Source organism: Ovis aries, chromosome X (genome assembly GCF_016772045.2).
Source record: "Ovis aries strain OAR_USU_Benz2616 breed Rambouillet chromosome X, ARS-UI_Ramb_v3.0, whole genome shotgun sequence".
NCBI lineage: Eukaryota > Metazoa > Chordata > Mammalia > Artiodactyla > Bovidae > Ovis > Ovis aries.
In genome coordinates, this window is record NC_056080.1 from 29826657 (window position 1) to 29846842 (window position 20186).

Consider the following 20186-nt stretch of genomic DNA (forward strand, 5'->3'; position numbering starts at 1 on the left):
GTCACTTTGAGGAGTCCCATAATCTCCCTGGGCCTCAATGTCCTCAATCTCAAAATGAGAAGATTGACCTAGATAATCTCTTAAGAGTATATTTAGTTCCAAGTCTACAAACTGAATTGATAAAAGGAAAAAAGATCAACGGGTATCACAAGTATAAATAATAAATGTCTTAGCCCGTGTGGGCAGCTATAACAAAATACCGTAGACTGAGTGGCTTATGAACAGGGAATATTTGTTTCTCACAGTTCTGGAGGCTGGAAAGTCCAGGATTAAAGCACCAGTAGATTCAGTGTCTGGTTAGAGCCTGCTTCCTAGTTTCTAGAGCTGTCTTCTTACTATAACCTAACACAGCAGAAGGGACACAGGAGCTCATTAGGCACTTTCATAAGGGCTATCCCCTCATGGCCTGATCTCCCAGAGGCCACACCTCCAAACACTGTCACACTGGGGATTAGATTTCAACAAATGAATTTTGGGAGACACAAAATTCAGCTGATAGCAGTAAATAAACCACAATTTGTAGATGTGGGAAAAAATGGGGGGGCCATGCCACATGGCATTGTGGGGACTTAGTTCCCTGACCCAGGATCAAATGCATGTCCCCTGCATTGGGAGCACAGAGTCTTAAACACTAGACTGCAAAGGATGTCCCCCAAATTCTTAAGATAATAATAATCCACAGCCCCATAGAAGAATTATATTTATCTCTGATTTTTAAACTGTATTTTCATATTTTTATGTTTATACATGGTATAAAATAAAGTTGAACCAAATAATTACACGAGAAGGGAAAACTTCATTTAAAATTATTTGTTACTGAGCAGCAGGGTCCCTTCCAACCCTACTGCTTATACTGTGAATTTTATAAGATTGATATCAATGTCTGTACATTGTTGATTTGTTTTATACAGAATTATGTTATATATATTTATTTTCATATATTTATATGGATCAAACATTTATCATTTCTAATGGGACTATTAATCTGTTGCCCAAACAGATCACAATAGGCCTAGTAATTTCTACACAGTGGTATTTCAGAAACTTCCAAGTTTTGACTATAATATGAGATGTAAACGTAAATGTCTTTGTAAAAGATGTACTTTTGAAGTACTTCCTTGGAAAAGATTGCCTAAATTCTGTCGGCACTGTATAAGATTAGCATTTTCCCCTACACCCCTGTCAAACAATGACCTGTTTAAATTGATTTTTGTGAATTATAGTTACAATGACACCTTAGAGTTGCTCTAATTCACAAAATTTTAAATTCTTCTGGGAGCTTAACTTTTGAATAATGTTTGAGGGACTTCCCTGGTGGTCTGGTGAGTAAGAATCTACTTTCCAATGCAGGGAATGTTGGTTCGATTCCTGGTCAGGGAACTAAGATCCCCCATGCCACGGAGCAGCTAAGCCCACTTGCCACAACAAAGATGTAGTGCAACCAAAAATTAAATAAATAAATGAATAAGATTTGATTACTACATATATTTCCTCTTATGTAACTGTACATTCATATTCTTTGACCCTGCTTGCATTGGAAAGTAGCTATTGCCTTTATAAATCAGTATCTCTCTTATGTACATATTTTGGGTCAGAAATTCTTACTTCTGCATATCAAGTACAAATATCTTTCTCACTCAGTTGTTTTCATTTTATTATTCATTTTTGTGGGAAAACTTTTCATTTCTTATTTAATGCATTTTATCATAGATATTTCTGAGTTTAATTATCAAGAAATTATCTCCCTTTTGCAATTAATTTAAGATTTATGATTCTATTTTCTTCTAGCTCTGTTAATAGATGGCTGTTTAATTTTTTTTATTGATAAAGATTAATTTATTCTGGGTTTCAGGAACTGCAGAGATGTTTTGCAGAGATTTTCTTATACACCCGTGGTGGATTCATGTCAATGTATGGCAAAACCAATACAGTATTGTAAAGTAAAATAAAGTTAAAAAAAAAAAAGTGAATCCAAAAAAAAAAAAAATCCACCTTCTGCTTGAAAGTTGAATGTTGGAAGTTTTTCTGTCTCAGTATTGTTCACATGGCTGTTTAATATTTAACCAACTAATTTGAAATATATTTAGGATATGATATAAATATCACTATAAGTTAATTTTTCTTCATATTGCTGTCCATTTTCTTCAGCACACTTATTAATAATTCATTTTTATTACTTTGTGTCACTTGAGTTGCCATATATTGCCATCTTAAAATGTTATTAGTCTATTTTTTATATCTGTTCTACTTCATAGTTCTGTTTTCTCTACTTAAGATAGCACCAGAAAATTGTGACAATCATCTAAAACTTTGAGAGAGCAAATCCTACAGTTGTCTTTTTTTATATGAAAACATTGGTTAGAATGTTTTTCCATTAAAAGTTTACAGATAATCAAGTTCTGTTAAGTCTGTCGGGAATCACCATATAATCAAGTCTGTCAGGAATCACCATATAATCAGTTAAAATTTTCTAGTTTATAGCATTTTCCCAGCAATTAGCTCATTTGAGCTTCATACTAATGCTGAGAGACAGGTCAAATTCCAGACTTGTGACTTAGGAGATGAACACATGTAAGAAGTTAGTCCAAAGGTTACTTGGCCAGTAGCTGCTAGAAATGTCTCAGATTTCAATATAGAACACTTTCTACCTCCTTATTACCTTGCATCAGAAAACAGTAAAATGCTAATTTTTAATTAATGTTATTCCATAACTGTCATTTCCTTCAGATCAATTGAAATTCATGAAGGGTCACCTGGTACAGGGAAAAGCACAAAAATGCTGGCATAGTCATTTATTACTCTTGTGCTCATAAGCAAGGCTTAGACTCTCTGAGCTCTTTTTTCCCATCTGTAAAATTGAATACCATTTGTTCTACTTTTCGAGATTTCAGTGATGAAATGGCATCACATATATGAAAATCCCAAAGAAATGTTGCCCAAGAGAATCATCAAATTTCCCTGAATCTAGTTTGTAATGTAGAAAATGAGGTGTGATCGCCAAGGTTTTATCCAACACAGATATTCCATCATTCAAGGCTATTAATAAGGGAAACAATTGACATTTAAGGATACAGTATCATTATTAGATAATTGCAGTTTCCACCTTTTACAGAGGGTGGCAGTGCTGATCTCTGTAGAGACCAGAATTTGGGGAATTACAGCAATCTCGTTAGATTTTACCTATATTACGCCACTTAAATATTATGAATGTATACACATATATACATGTATATGCACATGTATATTTTTAAGTGGAAACTTGGAGTTATAATAGTATCTTATTAAGAAAAAAAAAGTTCACCATTGAGATGTCATTTGTACTGACGTTAGAATTTCAGTCAGGTGATTTGTGCCACTATCAAGTAATTCTTTACACTTGAATGTTATGACATTCTTGTTGGCTACCATCACCGCTTGCATATCAGTTCTTTAAGTAGGTTAGAGGTCATCCTTCACCACCATCCTTCTTATTACCAGTGTGACAAGCAGTGCCAACCATTGAAAGCAGAGGAGTCCATGGGAAGAGATTAAAAGGCACTCTGGTCTACCCACTACCAGCACTGGATTTTCTATACTTTATTAAGCAGAGTTAGTCTTGGGCTCAGACCATGAAAGTTATGTCATTTATCCTCTAGCCTCTCCTTGACCTTTTGCCCAGTTCTCTCCTTTCAAGAGGAGCTGGATCTGAGAGGCAGAATGTAGAGGAAAGAGCATGACCCTGGCATCAGAAGATCTGTGTTGTCACCCTTACTCTGCTACTTTGAATTTGATTGACTCCAGGTTGATCTTTTGAACCCTGGGCCTGGTTTCCTCATTTATAAATTGCAGTAACTGATAGCTTATTGAAGGTTGCCAGAAGAAGTGACAAATAAGAAAGTTTTTATATAATTGATACATTTGGGTTATTAATTTTCTAAGATCTAAATATAAATATTTAATGCACTGCTTCTTACAGAAATTTGTGAACAATCCCAGGGTCTCTGCATATGCTGCCAACTCTGCTTGAATGACTTCTGCCCTTTACCCTCTGCATTCTGACTCCTGAAGTCTGGTTAGCGTTCCCTTCTTACAGGATGCATAGAACTCACTCCCCCTTCTGTTTAATCTTTACCATATGTTCAATCCCCAGTCATCTGTTTATATCTCCCTCTAGACAAACTAGAGTCTTTTGAGGGCAGAGACTTTGAGAACAAGCATCTTTATAGGTCCTGATAAAATAGAGGATGGTGCTGGAGAAGACTCTTAAGAGTCCCTTGAACTGCAAGGAGATCAAACCAGTCAATGTTAAAAGAAATCAACCCCGAATATTCATTGGAAGGACTAATGATGAAGCTGAAGCTCCAGTATTTTGGCCACCTGATGCAAAGAGCTGACTCATTAGAAAAGACCTTGATGCTGGGAAAGATTTAAGGGAGGAGGAGGAGGGCACAGAAGAGAATGAGATGGCTGGATGGCATCACCGACTCGGTGGGATTAAGTTTTAGCAAACTCCGGGAGATAATGAAGAACAAGGAAGCCTGGCATGCTGTGGTCCATGGGGACAGGACTTAGTGACTGAACAACAACAACAATAACAGATAACTAATACAGAGGGCCTTTGACTGTGTGGATCACAATCAACTGTGGAAAATTCTGAAAGAGAAGGGCATACCAGACCACCTGACCTGCCTCTTGAGAAATCTGTATGCAGGTCAGGAAGCAACAGTTAGAACTGGACATGGAACAACAGACTGGTTCCAAATAGGAAAAGGAGTACGTCAAGGCTGTATATTGTCACCCTGCTTATTTAACTTATATGCAGAGTACATCATGAGAAACACTGGGCTGGAAGAAGCACAAGCTGGAATCAAGATTGCCGGGAGAAATATCAATAACCTCAAATATGCAGATGATACCACCCTTACAGCAGAAAGTGAAGAAGAACTAAAGAGCCTCTTGATGAAAGTGAAAGAGGAGAGTGAAAATTTGGCTTAAAGCTCAACATTCAGAAAACTAAGATCACGACATCTGATCCCATCAGTTCATGGCAAATAGATGGGGAAACAGTGGCCAACTTTATTTTGGGGGGCTCCAAAGTCACTGCAGATGGTGACTGCAACCATGAAATTAAAAGACGCTTACTCCTTGGAAGGAAAGTTATGCCCAACCTAGATAGCATATTCAAAAGCAAAGACATTGCCAACAAAGGTCTGTCTAGTCAAGGCTATGGTTTTTCCAGTGGTCATGTATGGATGTGAGAGTTGGACTATAAAGAAAGCTGAGCACAGAAGAATTGATGCTTTTGAACTGTGGTGTTGGAGAAGACTCTTGAGAGTCCCTTGGACTGCAAGGAGATCCAACCAGTCCATCCTAAAGGAGATCAGTCCTGAATGTTCATTGGAATGTTCATGTTGAAGCTGAAACTCCAGTACTTTGGCCACCTGATGCGAAGAGCTGACTCATTTGAAAAGACCCTGATGCTGGGAAAGATTGAGGGCAGGAGGAGAAGGGGATGACAGAGGATGGGATGGTTGAACGGCATCACCGACTCAACAGACATGGGTTTGGGTGGACTCTGGGAGTTGGTGATGGACGGGGAGGCCTGGCGTGCTGCAGTTCATGGGGTCGCAAAGAGTCGGACATGGCTGAGCGACTGAACTGAACTGAATACAGAGGGAAGGCAAGAGAAAGGATGGCTAAAACATGTACAAGTAAAATAATAATAAAAGGCAGACTGTGAGATGTCCTGTGGGAGCTAAAGTGAGAATGGGTCACATTTGCTTAAGGAATCCACTTCATGGAAGAAGTAGAATTAGAGATAGTAGATATCACAGGGTGAGAATAACTTGATCAGCAAAAGTTGGAAAGACAGCATCCTAGATGGTGAGAACAGCCCGGTCAGAGGCACAGAACAGGGAAAGAGCAGGACATCTTTGAGAAACAGAAAGCATGCTCATTGGCAGTGGGTAGAGTACAGATGGGGAAGTTGTGGGGAATGAGACTGCAGAAATGAACAGGAGCTTACTCTGAATTCGGAGATGAGGAAGTTTTAAAGAGTTCCCTCTGCTGCTTGGCCAATGTCCATTTCTTCCCCTAAGGGCTCAAAACAGGCTTCTCCCCCATTTCTCCTAACACATAGTCAGGGCACAGGCTCTTTTCACCATTAGGAACTCGCTGGTATTGGGAGCCTCTTCTGGGCCTATCAGAGTGAACCCTGACTAATGATTTCTGGTTTTTATTGCCTCTTCTTCCTACCACCTGTTTACACCTACTGGATCTTCTGACTTTGTTACCCTAATTTCTGTTCCTTAAAAAATCAGAACCAACTACATGGACATAGGCCTGCTCTGATTTTTATCATTTTAAACAGTCATGTGATTTTCCACACAATCCACACATGACAAGTAAGAAACAGATAAGGTGGAACATGATACCTGCCAACTGAATCATTTAGACAAGCTGTATAGCAGGCTGGGCACTGGAGGCAGAGGGTTTACAAGACAGAAAAAACATTGTGAGCTAGCAGAATTAGTCCATTTTTTTTCCTTGCCAGGCCCTCGGGACTTCAATAACTTCATCTCTGGCGCTAGCCAAGCCTGACCAAAGTAAATCTTCTGGGGCCTGAAGTGCATGCTCAGTCACTCAATCATGTCCAACTCTTTGCAACCCCATGGTCTGTAGCCAGCCAGGCTCTCCTGTCCGTGGATTTTGCAGGCAAGGATACTGGAGTGGGTTGCTATTTCCTTCTTCAGGGGATCTTCCCAGACCAGGGATCCAACCCATGTCTGCTGCGTTGGCAGGGGGATTCTTTACCACTGAGTCACCTGGGAAGCCCGGGGCCTGAAGTAGTCTTGTGCTATTAGCCTTGGGCCAGTGCTTGCTGTCATGCTGCCACTTCAGCTCTGACCTCTTCTGTATCAGTCAGCTATATGACTGTATATATCTGTGTTGCTTTCCTGATGTGCACAGCAGTTTTCTCATTCCAGGGAAAAGGGCTCCACCCTGAACAACTTGGCTGGCCCTCTCCAGTAGGGTCATGCTGTGGCCTGGAGATTGCAACTATGGTAACACATTGGATCTCCTGGGATAATAGTATTGATCCAGAGTAAGCCCATATCTACCATGTCCCTTTAAACTGTGTCATTTTGACTGCTAACAATTTTAGAAGCCATTCCTATAGACTAGTTCCTCTAACCCCTGGACCTATGTCTTCCCACTCTTCACCATTAGTCACCAACGCTGCCATCTCTGTTGGTCCAATGATGAGCATCTCAAAGGTGTGGAAAGGGGAAGATGTATCCGATTGCTTTGCTGACTCCAGTTCTTCAGCCCTCCCTGCAAACAGACACTTGTCATGGTCTTATCATGAGTGGAGTGGATTTCCCTGCCCCTTGACCTTGGGCTTGGTCATGTAACTTGCTTTGATAAATGATATCTGGATGGAAGTACCAGTATGACAGTTTTGAGCCTAGCCTTAATAAGCCTTGCACATTTCCATTTGTTCTCCTGCACTTTTGCCCTCTCCAGGAGATAAACATGCCTCAGAACAAGCTATCTCACTGAAGCAAAGAAGGAAGGAGTATATGTGGAACAGAGCCTATCTAATACACAACCAGGCTTTCCAGGTGGCGCTAGCGGTAAAGAACCTGCCTGCAAATGCCAGAGACACAAGAGACGCAGGTTCGATCCCTGGGTTGGCAAGATCCCCTGAAGAAGGGCATGGTAACCCACTCCAGTATTCTTGCCTGGAGAATCCTATGGACAGAGGGTCCCACAGGCTACAGTCCATAGGGTTGCAAAAACTTGGACATGACTGAAACAACTTTGCACACACAATACACAACCAGCAGTGCAAAAAAGGGCGACCCAGGCTACCACAGCCTGAAGGAGGGGCACGTAGCCCAGCCCAGCCTAGATCAGCAGAACCCAAGTCAACCAGTAGATGCACAAGAGTTCTTGCCCAACCTATCTGTCCCCTGTCGCCACAGTGACTGGATCAGGGTGATGACTTGATTAACGGGAAGCTGACTCATAAGCAGAAGGCAAATGAATTGAGTCAATTAAAAAATAATTTTTTAGTTGTGCTGGGTCTTTGTTGCTACCCATAGGATTTTTCTAGTTGTGATGAGCAGGGCTTGTTCTCCAGTTGTGGTCCACGGGGTTCTCATTGTGGTGGCTTGCCTTGCTGAGGAGCATGGGCTCCAGGGCACGTGGGCTCAGTAGTTGTGGTTCCCCAGCTCTAAAGGGCAGGCTCAGTAGTTGTGGCACATGGGTTTAGTTGATCCTCAACATGTGGGATCTTCCCAGGCCAGGGGTTGAACCTGTGTCCCCTGCACTGGCAGGTGGATTCTTAACCACTGGACCACCACAGAAGTCCAGGGTCAATTAAATTTTTGAGAGTTTGTAAAAGATTGCAATGAGTAAGCAATAGAGGGACTTCCCTGATGGTCCAGTGATTAAGACTTTGCCTTCCAGTGCAGGGGTGTGCAGGTTTGATCCCTGGCTGGGGAACTAAGATCCCACATGCCTCCTGGCCAAAAGTCCAAAACATAAAACAGAAGCAATATTGTAACAGATTCAATAAAGACTTTTAAAATGGTCCACGTCAGAAGAAATCTTAAAAAAAAAAAAAAGCAATGGAGTCTTCTATACATGGAGGCTGAGGTGTCATTTGGAGCCCTGTACCACTTGATGAATAAACAGAGAAAGGTGATCTTTAAGTAGGAAAACAGAGCAGATGCTCAAAGAGTTTCAGAGAAGAGTCACAGAGAGGCCAAAAAAATGAAAATTAGAGTAGACTCAGTTCTCAGAGGCTTCTCGTCACCAGCATACATAAGGCCTGATTGAGCTGCAGGTCTTGTGTATAAAAAGTTGTCTGTTTTGTCATTAAAACCATCACTTAATCTCCCACTTAGCATATTTACTTGTGCACCTGCGCACACACTCACACATATATACACACAGAGTTTTATTTTTAGCTAACTTAAGTGGATTGTGTTCCTTGGAACTAAAGAACTGGACTAAGATATTGTCCAAAATGGAAAAAGAGGAAAGGTGAATAACAAGTTGTATGATCAGTATTCCCTCATATGATAGAAAATCAAACTGAGACTGTGTGTCACATAGCTTTTGCTGCAAAACAAACTATCTTGAAATTTAGGGGCTGAGAATAACAAAAGATTTTAGTTAGCTCACAGTTCTGTGGATTCTTTGTGATGACTGGGACATTTGTGATGGCTCTTATGGTCTAGGCTGGCTGGACATTCTGGGATAGCCTCATTCACATCCCCAGTGATTGTTAGGCTGGTTTTTCTTTCTCCCGCCCTTTTTTTTTCTTTTTGGCTGCACCACATGACATGTGAAATGATAGTTCCCTGACCAGGGATTGAACCTGTGCCCCCTCATTGGAAGCATGGAGTCTTAACCACTTGACCACCAGAGAAGTTTCAAGCAAAGGAGCCCTGGCCCAAATGAAGAAGCTTGTTTTAAGTGTCCGCTCGTCATAGTTCCTATTGCGCCCTTAGCCAAAGCAAGTCGCCTGGTCAAGTGTAGACCTAGGGTGATGGAGACTAAGCAAGGGCTTGGAGACAGAAGGAGTGAACACATTGGAAGCCATTATTGCAGCACACACAACAAGCTACAGTGGGGAGGGAAGAAGAAGGGACTACTGCTAAAGAAGGGCCTGTGAGCAAGGGCCAAAGGCCAGGAAAGTGGTATTTTTAAAGGGGTGAGTCTAAGAGAACCTCCAATTTGCTACAACTTGTCCTGCATAACAAGACTTTGACTCAGAGACTTGTGTGACTCTAAAGCCACAGAAACACTCATCTAAGTAGCCATGAAAAAAAATAAATAAATGTAGAGACTTCCCTGGAGATCCAGTGGTTAAGAGTCCATGCTTCTATTGCAGGGGGCACAAGTTTCCCCCCTGGTCAAGGAACTAAGATCCCACAAGGCATGGCCAAAAAAAGAAAAAGAAATCTTGCCATTTGTGATAACGTGAATGAATCTTGAAGGCATTATCCTAAGTGAAATAAGTGAGACAGAGAAAGACAAATACCATATGATGTTACTCACTTGTGGTATCTGTAAAACAGAACAGAAACAAGACAAAACTCATGGATGTGGAGAACAGCATGGTGGTTGCCAGGAGTGAGGAAGGTTTGGGGGTGGGTGAAATGGGTAAAGGGGGTCTCAAGTACAGACTGCCAGTTGTAAAAAGCATAGATCATGGGGATGGTGGGCAGGATGGTGACAACAGTCAGTGGCACTGTTCCACGTGTTTGAAGGTTGCCAGGAGCCTGGATCTTGAAAGTTCTCATCACAAGAAAAACATTATTTTAGTAACTTTTTATGGTGATGGATGGTGACTAGACTTACTGTGGAGATCATGTTACAGTGTCTGCAGGTTTTGAATAGTTGTGTTATACACTTGAAACTAATATGTTGTCAGTTATACCTCAATTTTTTCAAAAAAGAAAGAAAAATAGTTATAAAATATACAAGTATCTGAGTATTTTCACTCTGATTGGAATCTATGATCTGCCTTTTCTTCTTTAGAAAAAAAGAGTATCCGTAGAATTAAACGGGGAAAACCAAAAGATTGAAAATAGTCTTTCCTGAATGCAAGCCATGTCACAAGCTCTCTTATATTTGTTAGCAGAGAAGGTTCCCACATAATAAACACAATTATAGAAGGAAAAGCTATTCTACTGCAAAACACTTCACTGAGGGTACCGAAGAAGGCACCAGACCCTCACTTGAAAAGGGGCTTGTTCCTTTAAACTTTGTAACCACGTAGCTGTGAATCATGAGTTCGAAGTGATCACTCTGTTCTCTATTTCTGAACACATATGCCAGTCTGGGTGTCCCTATCTGTGAGATTTGTTGACTGGCAATGTCTAAAGGATGAAGCAATGTGGACTCCGTCACCTGCAGAATAGGCAGGCATTTCCAAGGATCTGGACATTGGCATTACAGCAAAGCAAGTTCTCTTTAATGAGCAGAGATGTCCTATCTCCTCGTTCAAAAGAAGACGAAGTACTGACCTGAGAAACTGATGGTTTTCTCATTGTACAAATACTAATTTACAGATAGAAGTTATCTTCCCTTTAACCAGGTTCCTCTTGCTAGATTGCCTAACCAAAGATTGTGACATCACCATCATTTCCAGGCAGCCAGACATAAACTACAAAGAAAGAATTTCCATCTGTGGACTTTAGTGTCATGAACCAGCAACCAGGGGAAAGGGCATAAAGGGGAGAGAAGTTGAGGTATATTTGAAAATGGAAGTATAAAATATTCTTGAAATTCTCCTGAACAGCAAGGATTTCGGGACCAACTGTTCTTAAAAGAAGGAAAAAAACCCTTCTGTCCTCCAGAATTTAGTGACTCCATCTTGTGCCAGTTTTCACAAAATATTTAAAATAGCCTTAGTTTTTTAAAAAAAGTATTAAATTCATAAGCTTATTAAAATACATGGAAAAAGGAAATGGCAACCCACTACAGTATTCTTGCCTGGGAAATCCCATGGACAGAGGAGCCTGGCAGGCTATAGCCCATGGGGTTGCAAAAGACTCAGACACAACTTAGCGACTGAACAACAGCATTAAAATACAACTAAAGGGAATTCTAAAAAATTCATTTTATCATAAGCAAGAAAATACACCAGTGCAAGCAATGTGGTTGAAAGTAAAGGAGACTGAAGGAATTCCCTGGCAGTCCAGTGGTTAGGACTCCAAGCTCCCACTGCAGGGGCATGGGTTCAATCCTTGGTTGGGTAACTAAGATCCTACAAGCTATGTGGTGCAGCAATAAATAAAGTAGTAAAGGAGGTCAAGACCAGAGAATCGAAATGGCAATGGGAGGGAAAAGGTGGTGATTTCTCAAACAAAGTAATAAATGCCCAGTAGTGTATAGTCAGCTGAGGAGGATAAGTAGGGACAGAACCATCCATATCTATTAGAAGTATTTCTAGTTTCTTTAAAAGAGATTTTTTTAGAGCAGTTTTGAATTCACAACAAAATTGAACAGGAAGGATAGAGAATTCCTATATGGCCACTGTCCCCATACCCACAGCCTCCCCCATTATCAACATCCACTACCAGAATGCTACATTTGTTACAACTGATGAACCTACATTGGCCCATCATTATCACCCACAGTCCATAGTTTACAGTAGGATTTGCTCTTAATGTTTACATTCTGTGGGTTTAGACAAATGTATAATGACATGTACCTACCATTATAGTATCAATACAGAGTAGTTATACCAACCTAAAAATCTTCTGTACTCTACCTATTCATCCCCACACATCCCTACCCCACCCGCCCCTGGCCAGCACTGATCTTTTTACTGTCTCCATAGTTTTGCCTTTTCCAGATTGTCCTATACTTGAAATCATATTGCTTGCTCTCACTTAGCAATGTCCATTTATGACCCTTCCATGTCTCTTCATGGCTTGATAGCTCATTTCCTTTTGAGCACTGAATAAGATTCTCCTGTCTGCGTGTACCATAGTTCACTTATCCATTCACCTACTGAAGGACATCTTGATGGCTTCCAAGTTTTGGCAGTTATGAATAAAACTGCTATAAACATCTGCTGCAGGTTTTTGTGTAGATAAAAGTTTTCAGCTCTTCTGGGTAAATACTAAGGAGTACAATTGCTGAGTCCAGTGGTAAGAGTATGTTTAGTTTTGTAAGAAAGTGCCATTCTGTCTTCCAAAGTGGCTGTACTATTTTGCAGTCCCACTAGCAGTGAATGAAAGTTCCCACTGCCCCACATCCTCGCCAGCATCTGGTGTTTCTCATTCTATAAGTAGAGAGATTGGTGATAGAGATGAAGGCTTTGGTTTTGTGTAATGGTGAGAAATGGGGCCTTGGGAGAATGGAGAACAAAAAGTATGGTAGAATGACTCTGAAGAGAGGCCACAATTTTTTTTTAATGATTAATCATTTATATATATAATGTTTATATGTTTTCAGTATTTTGGGAAAATAGTACTATTGATTCCTTGTAGGTTGGCTTATACTCTGAGTTCTTTTTTCATGAATAGTAATAAATTCATTGGAGAAAGGAATGGCAACCCACTCCAGTATTCTTGCCTGGAGAATCCCATGGACAGAGGAGCCTGGTGGGCTTTAGTCCATGGGGTCACACAGAGTCGGACACGACTGAGCAGACACATATAAGACACACATGTGCATCTCAGCACTTGGTAACCAACCTCATATGTTTGAGTGACTTTGGACAAGCAACTTAGATTCTTGCCTTTATTTTCTCCTACTCTAATAAGTTCAGTTGAGCTAGATAATCTGAAAAGATATTTCCAATGCTTTAATTAAAAAAATAAATCCAGGGACTTCCCTGGTGGTCCAGTAGTTAAGACTCCTTGCTTCTAATGCAAGGGGTATAGGAATCCCTGGTTAGGGAACAAGGATCCCACATGCCAAGGAGTGAGGCCAAAAACAATTTAAATACATACATACATACATATGTTTCTTTTCATATAAATTTCCCGAAAGACACAGATGACTTTAGTGGAATATTTCAAAAATAGAGTTTCCCATTAAAAGAACAATGAATATACTTCAATTAACATCATTGTTCCTCTTTTCTTACATGCCCTTACTGAGTGATAAATGAGGTTTTCCTCCGTTTTTTCCCTAGTCAAGTTTAAATAGGGAGCTTAGACAAACAAACTGTAAAATTACCTTTTCTTTTCAAGAGCACACATTTTTGTCAAAGAATCAGCAATTGAGTGATTGTAATCTCACTGAGACTGGTGAATTCCTTCATCCAAACATGTAGTCCCATGCCTACTATGGGACTTTTCAGAAAGGCACAAAAGTAATTTTCTTTATTTGATATGAATGTGTGAATGGAGCACTTTGAAAAGCCATTGCCCCATGATCATAAATGTAATGCATAATTTCTAATCATAATTGAACACAATATTGAACATAATTGTGATTACACTGACTTCACTTTTTTAAAATTAATTTTTATTAGAGTGCCGCTGTTTTACAATGTTATGTTAGTATCTACTGTAGAACAAAGTGAATCAGCCATACATATACATATAACCACTCTTTTTTGCATTTCCTTCCCATTTGGGTCACCACAGAGCACTGAGTAGCATTCCCTGCGCTATACAGTAGGTTCTCATTAGTTATCTATTTTATACATAGTATCAATAGTGGATATATGCCATTGAGCTCATTTTTGTCATTATTCATATTTTTTCCATCTTTATATCAGTTTAGTTCAGTCACTCAGTCATGTCTGACTGTTTGTGACCCCATGAACTGCAGCACACCAGGCTTCCCTGTCCATCACCAACTCCTGGAGCTTGCTCAAACTCATGTCCATTGAGTCGGTGATGCCATCCAACCATCTCATCTTCTGTCGTCCCCTTCTCCTCCTGCCTTCAGTCTTTCCCAGCATCAGGTCTTCTCCAATGAGTCAGTTCTTTGGATCAGGTGGCCAAAGGATTGGAGTTTCAGCTTCAACATCAGTCCTTCCAATGAATATTCAGGACTGATTTCCTTCAGGATTGACTGGTTTGATCTCCTTGCAGTCCAAGGGACTCTCAAGAGTCTTCTCCAATACCACAGTTCAAAAGCATCAGTTCTTCGGCACTCAGCTTTCTTTATAGTCCAACTCTCATATCCATACTTGACCACTGGAAAAACCATAGCTTTGACTAGATGGACCTTTGTTGGAAAAGTAATGTCTCTTCTTTTTAATATGCTGTCTAGGTTGGTCATAGCGTTTTTCCCAAGGGGCAATTCTCTTTTAATTTAATGGCTGCAGTCACCATCTGCAGTAATTCTGGAGCTCCCCCAAAATAAAGTCTGTCACTGTTTCCACTGTTTCCCCATCTATTTGCCATGAAGTGATGGGACCAGATGCCATGATCTTAGTTTTCTGAATGTTGAGTTTTAAGCCAACTTTTTCACTCTCCTCTTTCACTTTCATCAAGAGGCTTTTTAGCTCCTCTTCACTTTCTGCCATAAGGGTGGTGTCATCTGCATATCTGAGGTTATTGATATTTCTCCTGGCAATCTTGATTCCAGCTTGTGCTTCTTCCAGCCCAGTGTTTCTCATGATGTACTCCACATATAAGTTAAATAAGCAGGGTGACAATATACAGCCTTGACATACTCCTTTTCCTATTTGGAACCAGTCTGTTGTTCCATGTCCAGTTCTAACTGTTGCTTCCTGACCTGCATACAGATTTCTCAGGAGGCAGGTCAGGTATTCCCATCTCTTTAAGCATTTTCCACATAGAAAATTCCATCTTTTTATATAGTAGCCAAAAGCAGAAAATAAAAAGGAGCATACATCTTTGTCTTCTGTTAGCCACTGGAGGCCTGGAGGTGAGCATATGCAGAGGAAAAGGCAAACACGCACATGAAAGAGAAAGCATGAGGGATATGAGAGAATGTGAGCCTAGAGAGCCAAACAGATGCTAGGAGAAGGAAATCAAAGCAAGCAAAGTGTCATGGTCCCACCTTAAGCACCACTTGCGTTTAACAGATCAAACCAAGGTTTCAAAGGCATTCCAGGTATCACCCTTGTCCAGAACCTTATCAGGAACAGGTTTTCTTTTTTTTTAAATATTTTTAATATAAATTTATTTATTTTAATTGGAGGTTAAACAGATTTTCAATTGACAGCTCAACTTGCATTAGTTCAAAGGTTTTGGAAAACGAGAAAGTTTCTGGATGTTCATATTTTGACTTTTCCAAAAGAGCCAGTGTCTTGGTTATAAGCAAATAAGACCAAGAATTAAATTCTGTGAGGAATAGAGATGACACCAAAATGTACTCATCATATCATTTCTCTGGTGCTCTAAAACCAAGTGCCTAAAAACAGCAACCATTTATTATCTCTCATAACTCTCTATGAATGAGCTCTGGGTGATATTGGCTAAGGTCACTCATTCAGCTTGGTCCCTCATTTAGTAGCTGCAATCATCTGGGATCTCTGCTGGGGCTGATGTATCCAAGATGGTTTCATTCATGTATCTGGAAGCTGGTGTTGGTCAACAAAAACGCCATAGTTTTCCTTCATGTGGCTTCTCATTAGCTAGTTTTGGTTTTCTTAACAGCATGGCGGCTCAGTTTCAAGAGGGCATATGTTTCTTGTACAAAGACTTATTCAAGTCTCTTCCTGCATCATGTTTTCTAACATCCCATTAATCATGAAAGTCACATGGCCCAAGCCCAGTGTCCTCTGTACCTGTGAAGGGACAGAAGTGAGTTGTGACTAATTTGGGTAAGTGAGAGTAGAGTAGTTACAGGAGATGGAAATGTCTATAAGGTAGTGGTTAGGTTTTGTCTGCTTATCAAGGGAAATGTTACCATTTTATACCAAAAACATTAATATGGGCAGCCTCTGACACAGTGTATTCCAAAACACCAGTCTATATTTTAAAATGCTTTTTTACAGCTTAGACTTTGTACATACTGCCCATCACACCTATGACAGTTGTATGCCTTTATTTGTATCCAGTAGCAAAGTCTATAACAAAACTTTAAAATAGCCACCCCCCTCCCCCGCCAAAATGTGGGAAGGTACAACACAAGGACATTATTATCAAAAGTCACAATTCATTAGGAGCCACTTATTTAACAGTCTATCATATTGATAGATTGATTTATTCATTCAACAGTCACTTATAGAACACCCACACCTAGGGATATAATACTGATCAGGAGAAAATCCCTGGTACCAGGGAGCCTTGTACATTGTATTTGAGGGGGTCAGGAATCTGCATCCTTAATAAGTGCCCTAGGTGATTCTGACACAGACTAATGTTTGAGAATCTCTGCCTCTGACCTTTACTACCAGTATTCTAAGTGGATTATTTGATTGTTAACAGAGAACTAAGATTTGGGACAAAAGAGTTCTATACAAGTCAGAAGACAAATTTCTCATACCTCACAGTTTTGCCAAATCCCAGAAAAATAGATATTCTAGCATATGCATGGCACAGTGGCTCTCAAAGTGTGCTCCTTGTAGCAGCAGTAGGAGCATCACCCAGGAGCTTGTTAGAAATGCAGATTTTCAGACCTCATCTACTAAACCATGAATTCTGAGGTTATGGGCCCAGGTTTTAACAAGTCCCCTATATCAGGGATTCCCAACCTCTGGGATCTAATGCCTGATGATCTGAGGTGGAGCTGATGTAATAATAAAAGAAAGAAAGTGCACAATAAATGTAATGGGCTTGAATCATCCTGAAACCAAACCCCATCCTGGTCTGTGGAAAAATTATCATTCATGAAACCAGTCCCTGGTGCCAGAAAGGTTGGGGACCGCTGCTAGGTGGTTCTAATGTAGGTAAAGTTTGAGAATGATCACCATATCTATTATAACGGTAACATTGCACAAAATGATATATAATGCTAGGGAGTTTGTTATTGTTGTTCAATCACTCAGTTTTGTCCGGCTCTTTGTGACCCCCTGGACGGCAGTATGCCAGGCTTCCCTGTCTTTCACTATCTCCTGGAGTCTGCATTGATTCGATGATGCCATCCAACCATCCATCGTCTGTCACCCCCTTCTCCTCCTGCCCTCAATCTTTCCCAGCATCAGGGTCTTTTCCAATGAGTCAGCTCTTCAAATCAGGTAGCCCAAGTATTGGAACTTCACCATCAGTCTTTTGAATGAATATTCAGGGTTGATTTCCTTTAGGATGACTGGTTTGATCTCCGTGCTATCCAAGGAACTTTCAGTAGTCTTCTCCAGCACCAGAGTTCGAAAGCATTTAATTCTTCAATGTTCAGCCTTCTTTATGGTCCAACTCTCACATCCATACACGACTACTGGAAAAAAACACGGCTTTGACTATACGGATCTTTGTCGGCAAAGTGATGTTATACTTAGATTGTTAACATGCCTGCGAGGAGATTGTCCAGTTCACATAGCAGGAGGGGAAGGCCCTCAATCTGGCTGTTATTATCAAGTATATTTAAATTTTGAATCTATCTTTAACTTCCTCTGCTACCTTGGGCACAGCACTTCATGTATCTGCCTAAATTGTTCCAGTCCCATAAAATATAGGAGGACTGCTCCTATTAATTATAATCCTTTCCAGGTTATACTTATTTTTTTGTATATCTGTCACTCCATATCCAAGTAATCATTAGAATAACCAGGAGAGATTAAGGAAAAGCTAACTTTCCAAATAGACTAAACTATCAAATCATTTTGGACAGCTGATTTTGAATAAAGACCTGATCAAAGAGGCAGTGAGAAACAAACAAAAAATAATAGACTAGACTAGAAAAATAAGTCGGGCAAATATGAAAAGACCAAGAAGTGTTATTGGACAAAAAGAGAAAAATTCTCTAAGGAAATGTGGCCTTTCTGCTTATATAAATTCTTTGTAAATTAATAAGAACAAGAAAAACTAGAGGAGAAATATAAGTGAAACACCCAGAAACTCTTGAGGGGAGGGGTGGAGTTAACACTGATTCCTTGCTGTACCAGTCAGAGATATTTCACAATGAGCTTTCGATGACTCAAGCTACTTAAACCATTCGCATGAGGGACCTTGGTCTTTATCTCTGGATTTCTTTGATAGAAATACACCTACTACTAAGCTTCCATCTTGCTTTTCATGATGAACTGTAAACTGTTATGATGAGATTAAATTCATTTTATGGCATTTTATGGCAAGACAAGAAAAATCTAAACATGATATTATTCTCTGCCCATTTGGGTTTCCTCTGTCCCCTTTAGTGTGTACTAAATGTGCTACTTGTAGAGTGTTTTCACAGATACTGTGTTACTTAAGTCTCACATTAGCCTACCCATGTCAGAGATATTTTCCCCATTTTACAGATAAGCAAAAGAAAGCCATGGGAGGCAATGAGATACTCAAGTTCAGGAAGATTAAGTGTTAAATGCCAGGGTCAACTTCAAACCAAGGTCCTTAGTTTTCCAAACCAGTGTTTCTTCTATCACTTTGCCTACAAATCTCAGTGGGTGTTGGGGAGATCAAGGTGGACCAGCATCCTATCTTCTTCCTTTTTATCCATTTCTCTTCCTAATTTTCCTCAGGTTGCCATCAAAGGGCACTCTGCTTGTGTCAGGAGGTGGAAATTCTGGCCTTGGTTCTACCACTGAAGGTCTCAGACAAGTCACTTATGCACTCTGGGCCTCACGTGGACCAATGTTATGATGAGATTAAATTCATTTTGTGGCATTTTATGGCAAGAAAAGAAAAATTTAAACATGATATTATTCTCTGCCTGTTTTGTTTTCCTCTGTCCCCTTTAGTGTGTATTGTGTATCTGCATCACAGACCTCCTTAGGAGATATCATTCCTTCCTAACTTTGTAAACAGTCAGGATGACCCACTACTAGATGACCCTTTCTACATGCAGATCTAGATTGTGTAGACATGTCAATATATCATTTGACATATCACCTTTAGTCTCAAAAACATAACTGTGCTCTGTCTTCTGACAGTCCTTAGAGCTTTCTAAAAGGTGGTCTCCTTGGCTATAATCCTCAGGTTGGCTCAAAAAATTTTTTCATTTCTCTCTTAAATCGACTTTTGATTAGTTTCTTTTTGGGGGAGGGGGCATGCTGCATGGCATGTGGGATCTTAGTTCCCTGACCAGGGATTGAACCTGCACCCCCTGGGATTGAACCTGCACCCCCTACATTAGGTGCATAGTCTTAACTGCTGAACTGCCTGAGAAGTCCCTTAATTAATTTTTCATCACCAGTTATTTCCAACTTTTTCTCATAGTATGAAAAATGGAATCAGAATATATATTGGTTGATTTTTAGATTTATATATAATAGATTTATGTATAAATCTATATTAAAAATCTATATATAAATCTATATTTATATATAAATCTATTCCCTGGTGGCTCAGAGGTTAAAGCGTCTGCCTGCCATGCAGGAGACCCGGGTTCAATCCCCTGGAGAAGGAAATGGCAACCCACTCCAGTATTCTTGCCTGGAGAATCCCATGGAGAGAGGAGCCTGGTAGGCTACAGTCCATGGGGTTGCAAAGAGTCGGATGTGACTGAGTGACTTCATTTTCACTTTCATAATAGATTTAAGTTTTCAGACTATAGCTGGGGTTTAAAGGGATAAGAAACAGTATGCAAACAGGGATGATTCCAAAAAGATGAGAATAAATAAGTTTCTGAGAGTCAGAATAAATATTTAAGGT